This window comes from Metopolophium dirhodum, chromosome 1 (assembly GCF_019925205.1).
Source record: "Metopolophium dirhodum isolate CAU chromosome 1, ASM1992520v1, whole genome shotgun sequence".
In the NCBI taxonomy this organism is placed as follows: Eukaryota; Metazoa; Arthropoda; class Insecta; order Hemiptera; family Aphididae; genus Metopolophium; species Metopolophium dirhodum.
The window spans coordinates 6,890,435-6,901,385 of record NC_083560.1 but is presented as its reverse complement, the minus strand read 5'-3'; the positions used below and the strand labels follow the sequence as shown (position 1 = coordinate 6,901,385).

Sequence of the window (10,951 nt, the reverse complement as noted above, 5' to 3'; positions counted from 1 at the left end):
TATGTATTTTTAATATTTTTCAACTGTTATTGTAAAAATATATTAGGAGCAATGTATTATATTTTCACGCTTTTTGACCAAACAAATAAAAATGTATTGATATATATTATATATATATGAAAAAAAATACAACATAAGAAAATCACTACATGAGAAATCGAGTGAATATCCAACGATGTTAAAATGTGAACTTTAAACGCTTATAAATATTTAATTTGACTTTCCGGTAAATATTATTTTTATTTTTGATAAAGGTAGATCAACTTATGAGGAATCTTGTATTAAACTATCAAATATTAGATAGTAAGATTTAAAAATAAAAATATTTATGAATTTCCAACTCAAAATAATTTGCACATTTTCGTGACTTTTACGTAATTTCTCAAAATTTGAACTAAATGATTATAAAAAAAAATTGTAACTATATTTTTAATATTTTCAACTGCCATTGTAAGAATATATCAGGAGCCTCGTATTCAATTTCAAGCTTATTGACTCAATGAATAAAATTAATAATTTAAAAAAGTTAATGACTCTAAACAGCTGTATAATAACTAATAAGTGGTTTTCTGTAGGTCAGCCAAAAAGACAATGGGGGGGGGGGGGTATAACTCTTAACCTCCCCCCCCCCTGAGCACGCCACTGAATAACAGGCTTTTACACCAACTACAGTACCTATCTACAAACGATGTTAATTTATTTTGAAATTATTTATAAATTTAATGTGAAACACTAACTTTTAGATAACTTACATTTTCAATTTTGATTTATATAAGTATGTTTGTTATAAATATCAGTGATAAAGACTTAAAAATAAGAAAATAATTTTTGTAAGTCAATCGATTCTAAAACAAAAAATATATTTTGAGTAGATCTCAATCAAAAAAAATGAATATTATAATAAAAATTTGAATTTATTGTAGTTAAAACTAAAGATTTCAAGATTTAAAATTTAAAAGCATAAGACTGAAAATGTAATAAGTACAAGTTCTCAATATGTTAGTCTTACAAGATTCTACAAATATTAAAAATACATTGACACAATTCAATCCTATATTTTTTTTGACATTTTATGTTCTTATTTTGACAAAGCAGTATGATTAAACGAAAAATCACGATTTTTATTGTCATCATTATTTTCTATACATAATACAATTTGTAAAATATTTAGACTATCTATAATTGTAAACTACTTACGCCATGAACATATTTACAACTTTCTACAATTCTACTGTACGTCAGCATTGATTTTTATAGTATGATATAGTGTATAATATAATATTTGTTATACAGGTAATATACAGTGTGATTCCTTTTAAAGGTAACACTAAATAATTTTGTCCAGTGACATTGGATTAATATGCGGTTTTCGGGAGGGGATAGGGAATACATAAATACACATTTCTTGATGATTTTTACATTTTTAGATCTTTCCATGTGCGCATGCGCAATACAACTTGCATTTTTTTAAATGGCAACAGGTATTTTGAAATTTTTTTAAGTCGATTTGGTCTTTTTTACTATACCTCTAAAATCGAAATTGACCAAATGGCAACCAGTCAAGGTTTCGATTAAAATTATTGAATTTTTCAACAATCATACTAGAATTTTTTGAATTATTATAAAATTTTAAGTATTTTTTTTGTTTCCGTAGGTTTGCAGATATTATTAAATCATTTTAATTTAATTTTGAGGAATTAATTAACCTCAATTAGACGTAAATGTTAGTTCATTTACTAAGAAAAGATTAAACAAACTTATATGATTTATTTCTCATAACTTCTATTATTAAAGTTTCTATTTAAATTATTAATTTTATCATTTATTGTTATTTTTCATGATACAAGTGGGTATAATTACTTGTAAACTCTAAGATTATTTTATTTGTAGCATTTACTAAAATAAACCAAATTTAACAAACCCACGGAAACAAAAAAAATACTTAAAATTTTATAATAATTCAAAAAATTCTAGTACGTTTTTAATAGTTAGTAATTCGTATTTAGTAGTTGATGCGTACTGAAGAGTGAAGGTAATATTGATATTAGAGTGGGGGTGTGAGGGCAAAGCACCCACGGCTTATTTTGCAAAGTAACATTTAAGCCCCCCCCCCCCCCTAAAATTCGATCAAATCTCCGCCTATGCACGCTATGCAGCCTCCGCGGCTATTATCGGCGCGTACCCCGTATCGCCGCGACGAAAATACGTCTGGTCGACAACGGCGACCCGCGCTCTGCAAACAGTATAATATTATATCCTCTGTAGGTATATAATCAATAATAATTAATCTTATTGTTATATAAATAATTAAAGAGTAGAAGTAAATAAAATATAAATACTGACGGTACTGCTCGCAATAATTTTTATTTCAAAAATAAATTCAATATCATAATTAGTGATGAAAATAGTTTTATATTTTTCAATCATTCTGTATATTGAAGGAACACTACGCTGTATACATCCGAAGATATGTTACGTTAAGGGGATTCGATACCGTGATTTTCTGTTTTTGTCTAACACACACGCGATCTAGGATTTTAGACTGGTTCTTTGCCAATCATACCAATTGATCTAATGAAGCGATAAGAATTCTAAAAACAGATTTGAATTTGTCGTCAAGTCTACTTAAAATCGATTTTCCCACATTTTTTATTTTAACATCTCCAAAATTAAAATACGACAATTTTTAAATACTCTTTTTTAATATGACATTTATAGGAATTTGGGGAATAATATCAAGCATGTGGGAAAATCGATTACAAGTAGACTTCACGACATAATGAAATCTGTTTTCAGAATATTCTTATCGCTTCAATAGACCAATTGGAATGTTTGACAAAAAAACACGTCTAAAACACTATGTCGCGCATGTGTTAGACAAAAACAGAAAATCGACGGTATCGAATCCCCTTAAAACTTTAAAATCTTATTAATGATATCACATCCAGACGTAAGTACGTAACAACAAAATTATAATACGGTATGTTATTATTGTTATCGACGTTCGAATACATTGTCATTTCGGGTAAAAAATTAATACATACACTATAAAAACAAAGAAAAAATAAAAACCAATATTATACCATTAGATTTTTGAGACACTTACCTGTTCGCCTATGATATATTTGAAAACGTTTCTCATCGCCAAACAAAAATATGAACCGTCAAAGTGAACACTATATTTGTGGACGAGTAGTCGACACCGGCGACCAGGGCAATGTTATAAAATATTATGTCGACCGTGGCGTTTAAAATGTTCAACATTATTACTTGAGCGCGTATTTGTATGCATTTGCATATTTATTCTGATTGATCGTATGATATGCCAAGTGAGCACACAATATATGTTTCATGACATGACGATTTGAAAAATGAAACATTTTAGCGCATATTTTGACATTTTTCTATTTTGACTTATTTTGAGCTGTTTAGGGACATTTTCAGTTACCAATTTGTTTAGTTTTTTATTCTATAAATATCAATTTTATTTTATTTTATATTTTCATTTTAAATTGTGACTATGGATTTTTATTTTTTTCATCTGCCTTTGAAAAAATAACGTAGGAGCCTTCTAATAAATTTTCAAGCTTTTTTAACCAAGAAATAAAATTTTATTGATATTTAAAGATAAAAAAACTAAAAAAATTGAAAACTGAAAATGTCCGTAAACAGCTCAAAAAGAGTCAAATTATTTTCGTGCATATAACAGATTTTGCGTAAAAATTCCCGTTTTTTAATTTTTCTATTGTTTTTCACGTCGTTTTTGAAAATTACTGGGAAATGTAACTAGATTAACTTTCCTATCAGAAAAGTTACTGTTGAAGAAAATCCAAGCACTTTTACTAAATGAGCACAAAATTTGTTTCATGACATAACGATTTGAAAAATGAAACATTTTAGCGCATATTTTGACATTTTTCTATTTTAAGGGCTTATTTTACAATTTTAATAGCATATTTCATCTTTTAGCGCATATTTCGATGTTTGTTTTAGTCATTTTTAAAATATATAGTATTATAATATAAGAAAAAAATATCATATTTTTATAGTTTTGATTAATATCAAAATAAACTAATAGGTATACTTGTAAGTACAAGTTACAAGTGTAGGTATAAACGGTTTACCCAAATATGACCTTAGATCGATAATCGGGGTTATAGAATGCATATAATAAGATAAAGATTTTAAAGACTAAAATTTGTTTTAGGATACATTGTTGATATAAATTGATTCCTATTTTTTTCTTATACATTAAAACTACCATAAAAAAAAAAAAAAGAAAGTACCTAAGTATTATTAATAGGGTTTGATAATTTTTTTGCTAATTTTTAGATTCTGAGCGGAGCGAGGAATGTAATGGTCTCACAATGATGTTTATTTCTTTTTTATTCCGTAAACACTTTTTATCCCTCTAAACTTGCTCAAAAGTATCAAGTATAGCATTTTTTCTGAAAGGCAATGTTCTTGAGCTGGTACTTTAAAGAGGTCATTTTTCGATTTTCGAAACAGTACTCGAAATAAAAGCGGTCAAAGGAGAAAAAACGTACGATTTCACGATTTTATAATATTAATTAATTACGGACGACGTCTTCTACCAGAAATATTGCTTCAAATGAAAAATGACAAGTGATATTTTTTGTTGTATTTTGGATTCTGTTTCTTGCGGTTTAAAGTTCGGAAATTCTTAGCCATTTTTGTACTATTTATAGACATTTTAATTTTGGGAGTTTTTTGTTGTACCTAATTCTGTTAAAAACATTCGAAAAAACTTTAAATTTGGGTTGTTTAATTATATTATCCATACCTAATACCTAGATATGGTAAAATTTTCAAAACATTTGAGCGACTTATGAGCTGATATTTTTTTTCATTTTTATGATATTTCCTAATTATAATATTGTATAAATTACCTATTTATATAAATCGCTCTTAAGCTGTTCTTAAAACGCTTTGTCTATCACCATAGAAACGAATAAAATTAAATAAAAAGGATTCCCTCGTCCGCTCAAAATCGTTTTTTATCGAATACAGTAAAATTACACTATCCTGTCCGTGGCCCGAAGGGACGATGGACAAACATCGGTAGCGGTGTCGTATGCAATCTACGCACTGAATGTTATCTACACATTGCTATTTACGTATATGAAGATTGTCAATGAATGTTCTTAATTCTAGTTGACAAGTATTTTTCATATCAATAAAAAATGTTTCGAACGTATTTGTTGTGTTTATGGAGCGCCACCATTCTTCTTTAAGCTGCCTTTCCAACAAATTAGTGGCACCATGCGATTTTATACCATATTTCACCTTTATATGTCGCCAATAACATTCCATAGTTTAAGTTTCAGCTCCTGTTTGTGGATCAATGAAATTCATTTTATGATTTACGGTATTGTGGATATAGCCATGATCGTTTAAACAGCTTTAAGCTTTCCATTCATCTGAAAAAATGGTCGTCCCTGGCGTTCCACCACCGAAATGCGCTGACCTACTTTATTACGCGTATTTTTATTTTTTTGTGCATATTTTAACATTTTAGTGCACACATTTATGCATATTTATGATTTTTTAGCGACGGTCGACCAGGCGCGGATCTAGAACATATTTACGGGGGGGGGGGGGGGGGGGGAGGGGGGCATCTTATAAAATTTCGGCCTAAGTCTGATAAAAACATTGTACATACCATGTAAGCTAATAGACAAATATTATTATTTAAATCCCAGTTTATCAGTACAATAAAATATATAAAATTATTAGATAATTAATAATAAATGATCACAGAACAAAATCCTTTCGTCTTTTAAATAATTAGATAAGTAATATAAATTGTTTAATTAATAATGATACGTAATATATAATAAATAATAATTAATAATAAAATATAATAAATATTAAAAAATGATCACAGAACAAAATCCATTCGTCTTTTAGATTTTATGCAAATTCGTCAATTATTACTTCTTCACAGTCAATACTAATATTTCTATAACAATTAGGTAATGCAAGTCCATTTAAGCGTTCTTCGGATATTCTTGATGGCATCTAAGTTTTTAGTCGGCGAAGAGAAGAAAAATTTCGTTCCGCAGTTGCTGACGTGGCTGGTAATGTCAGGAGTATAAGAAAACAATTATAAATAATTGGAAAGGTTTCGGAATCACATCATGGCGAATCACGGCGAACGATGAAAACAGACACGGCCGAAACGCTATCGGCAAAACAATACATTTTATCGTCTGCCGAAAATAGATATAAATATATAATAGAAAATCTACCAGTCTACGGGGGGGGGGGGGGGCATGGCCCCTTGCCCCCCCTCCCCCACCGTTGGATCCGCGCCTGCGGTCGACGCCGGTGTTTGCTTGTCACTCAAAATCCGTCGCATATTATCGTTATTTCGTCGTGATCCGTCGTACAAACGTCGTGCGGAGGTGTTGTACCGGACACGACCGTCACGTCCACGTCGCCGTTCGGTACAAGGTCATCAGCTCGTTACCGCGGTTACCACCACGGAATAGAGATAATTAATACTGATAGTGTCTGATACCACCCCAAGATATATCTTAACTCGTGATACCACCTAATCCGTAATCGTAGGGTAGCCTCTTGTGTTTAATTGTTTCTCCGGTTTCTTGTTTTTGTTTTCGTTAAACGTTTTTCGCGTCCGTGACGTCCTGCGTGTGACGACTGCGTTCCGTCGGTGATCGTTTTCTTCATTCGCGTTGTCACTTGTCTACATTTTACCTTAAATTAACGGCGGTCGCAACGTCCGGCGAACCTCTCGTCACGCAATTCGGACGCGCGTCGTCGCAGGTGTTTGTTATTTTTTTTGACCGCCAACGACGGGATTCACGTAACACGTCATCGTTACATTTTGTTTACAACGCTCAAATAATTGTCTGCCTACTTTTATGTTTCCCTGGGACATTCATCACAAGTAATTATTCGTTTGTTCGTTTTGTTTATCAATTATATCGATATTATTGCAATTAATACAATTAATGTTATTACTGCTCCACAGACTGTTTGTACGACGGATTTTGAATGACAAGCAAACCGGCGTCGGCCGTCGCCAACGGTCAACGATCGATTATAGTATATTGTTCCTGATTTTGGATGTAATAGGCGTTAAGAGGACATGATACCCACATGACGTGTTGTCTCCGTCTTACAAGTGCGTAACATAGCAAATTTACTCTCAGCAGATCACGCTTAGCTCTGTTAACTTATGAAATCTTAAGGCTCGGTCAAATAGAGAGTGTGCTGCCATGGTCTACGGGTACGCTAATCGCGGCGGGCAGCAGTCGGTTGGCAGACCGCTTTCTGTTTGACTGAGCCTTAAAGGTAAGATTATTATCTAGACAGCCTCTTGGGCTTTTTATCATATTTTAATTTTTAAGCGAGTTATGAGTACCTACTCTAAGACGTACAAATTACAATTTTAAAATACTCTTATCTCACTTTAAAATTAAAACATAATGAAACGCCCATGATGTTGCCTAGATAATAAACTTAAGTTAAAATTTTATAAGAGGTCAATTAACTCTAGTTTTTAAACTAACGGTGCTACACCTGTTCTGCTGAGCGTAGAATTTGCTATGTTACGCACTAGTAAGACGGAGACAACACATGCGGGTATCACGTCCTTTTAATCATAATATAAAAGCGTCCGGTGCCAATGTAATTTTATACCCAAAAATACGCTCTGCGGGAATAATGGTCCTGTTCTGTAGAATCAACCATACTTGATAGGTAATTTATTTTTTATCTTTAGGGTAATATTCTACAGGCCGCATCGAACTCCATTTTCAATATTGAATATTTTGATCTTAAACTTTATATGTCCTAAAAAATAATTGTAATACAATTTTAATGATAATTTTTTACAAATTATATTATACCATTGTTTATATTATACCATTGTTTATATTATACCATTGTTTAGGCGTTGTCATGACCAGTGCGACAGTGGATAACACGTTATTAACCAGTACAAAAGGCCATACCACAGGACTGGACAATCAGTTGCGTTGCCGTATTCGTTGTGTGTGCACCACGGTTAAAGCACTGTTTGCGTGCGTTTATGTTACCATTTTGTACCTACTGCACAGGCAAGTTGAGTTTAGTTTGTCACCGTCACTTCAACGTCGCTCCACTGTCATTTTGTCACCAGCATCACGGAGCAACATCAAAGCTGCCATACCCGCTCCGGTTTTTATGACCCATTATTATTGTTATTTGAATTATTATTGTTGCTAAATTAAGAGCCCTACGCCGGCCGGCACAATTGTGCCCCAGAATTAATTGTTTTATAAGTCTGCAAACAGTCGGCTGTTACCCGGCATAACACTCACACCATTAGTTTTATTTCAAGAGTTACCTAACATATTATACAGTCCACAATTACCGTAGTTTAACACACATAACATAGCAAATTGTACACTCAGCTTTGTTAGTTTTAAAATCATAGTGAAAATGATAAAACCTGATAAAATTTAAAGGTAAGATTATCATTTAGTGAACCTCCTAGGTTTTTTTGTAGATTTTAATTTTGAAGTTAGTTATGAGTATTTTAAAATGCACCAACAATTTACAATTTTAAAATACTCATAACCGTTTTAAAATTAAAATATTTAAAAAAACTGTATGAAGTTCACTAGATAATATTTTTACTTTTAAATTTTATAAGAGGTCAATTGACTCTAATTTTAAACTAATAGATCTAAATGTGGTCTATTGAGCGTACAAGTTGCTATGTTAATTATAATAAAATGAAATATCTAAATTTAAAAATTAATATTATATTGGATAAGTAATAAGTATATGTACAGTATATTATAAGTCAATTATAAGTATTGTACATACCTATGCAGTACCCACTTGTAATTCTAAATCAATAGTGTAAGCACCAGTGTTGGACAAATTACTATTGAAAAGTAACAAAATTACAATAGGTACCTTCTTGTTAAGTAAATTAAATATTTTCATTACCATATTGACTAGGTATGTCAAATCTACTAATTCTACTTGTGTGCACCAGTAGCAGTATTTTAGCTATAAAAAATGTCAAATAATATTATTATTTACGCTAAGTTTCCTTATAAATCATAATTCATTTTATTTTTGATTCCGAGTTTCTACTAATAACATCAATTCCTGGGAAATGAATAATATTTTTGATTATTATTTAAAACTTGAAAACAAAAATTAAAATAGTTGATTTTTAATTTTATTTTCGTATATCCTAATTCCTAACCCCCTAAATGTTGTCTTACATTTTATATTCATAACTTATTTTAGCCTGGAGCACCCCGGTATGTCACAAATGAATCTACACGAAGCCAAGATTAGCCCAGGAGTTCCATTTTTCTCAAAAATTTATCAAAGTAAGAAGTTTCTAGTGATTCCCTATAATAATTTTATGTTTGTTACCAGTAGACGTTTTGACGATTAACTATAATTCAACCAGCATGATCAATGGAATAATGATTGAATTCAGTGACTTCGTTTTATGGTACAAATACATTGACAAAATGCATGGTACGCACCGCAATTCAACCACAGTATTTTTGTTGATCTTTTTCGTTTTTGACTTGCCATGTTTTATTGTCATTTCATTATAGAAATACACAATTTTAATTTGATCTCTTAATTTATATACATTTAATTATATTAAATATTTTATTTAAGATAAAGCAACAGCAGAAACGACTATAGATATCAAGTATGTTCTAAATTAATTGTCCAATTAATTGCCTTGATCACATTGCGAAAGACCATAATCAGCCACCTCAATCAACCTCAAATGGAGTAAATGAAAAACTAAATATTTTAATAAATCTTCATGTCCTAATTATTTTATTTTATTTTTAGGAAAGAGAAACTGAAGATTCTTGTCCGGTTACAACTAGAGTTATGAAACCGGAACCATCCACGACTCAAGAAAATATTCAGCAAGGGAGTCTCCTATAGATGAGGACAAAAATCAACAGGATTACAACAAAGGCACTGTCAATACAGATATGACGTCGAATGACAACGTCTTCGCTCAAGGATCTGCAGATGTTAAAAAAAGAAGAAACTCCATACAGTGTTAAAAAAAGTCTATGTAGTTTATGTTAGCCACATTCTATAATGATAATCCTTCAAACAGTGGGGGTTAGTTAAAACAAAGCTTAAGTTGTATAAAACTTAATTAATAGTTAGTAATCAATTTTATTTTTATAAGCTCCAGTTTTATAATTTATAATTTCCCTTGAGGTTTTTTTTATATTTTCTTGTCAATATCTTTTAAGTGGCATAAATTAGGAGACTGTATTATTAATTATAATATAAGAAATTAAACCACTATTTTTTTATATATATAAATTTTTTAGATGAGGAATATATTTAAAAGTGACACTTAAACAATTTGAGCGATTTTGGAACAGTTCTATTTATTGTTTTTTTTAAATTATACAATAATAGATAGTAAGATTTAAATTAAATTAACATAATGCAATGTTTAAAAAAGTTGCCTAACGGTAGTTTCTAAGGCATTTTACAAACATCTAAATATAAATAAATTGTTGTCATAGTTTTTGTTAAGTCAATAATTATGACAACTTGCATACTTTGCATACTGTAAAATATAAAAGTGAAATTCTATAATAGCTATTAAACATACATATATTATATTTATTAGTTGTTTTACATCGCGCTATGAAAGAATGCATTCACTGTATTGTGCTTTCAAATGATTTACTCGAGCAGCTGCGAGGCCAATTTTCCTCTTCCAAGCGATCACTAATTTCCGTATACATTGCAAATGTAACAAATACGCTATTACGCATGAAGGCAGTCAAACATAATGTAAACAGAGTGAGAATTATAGTTGTATTCTCTCATGGCGCAAAGTATGGTCATTTTTAATTTTGTTCATTATTTTTAAGCTATTACATCTTAAATTTGGAAG

The 10,951-nt window shown here is 30.6% G+C and overlaps 1 long non-coding RNA gene across 1 annotated transcript; it reads left to right on the top strand.

The window, feature by feature from the left end:
* The first annotated feature begins 6,608 nt into the window (after window positions 1-6,608).
* LOC132935988 (uncharacterized) lies at window positions 6,609-10,406 on the top strand. The gene is made up of 6 exons (XR_009663375.1): window positions 6,609-6,934; window positions 7,019-7,749; window positions 7,943-8,208; window positions 9,298-9,537; window positions 9,688-9,807; window positions 9,871-10,406. It is a non-coding gene; the product is annotated as an uncharacterized LOC132935988 (long non-coding RNA).
* The last annotated feature ends 545 nt before the right edge of the window (window positions 10,407-10,951 follow it).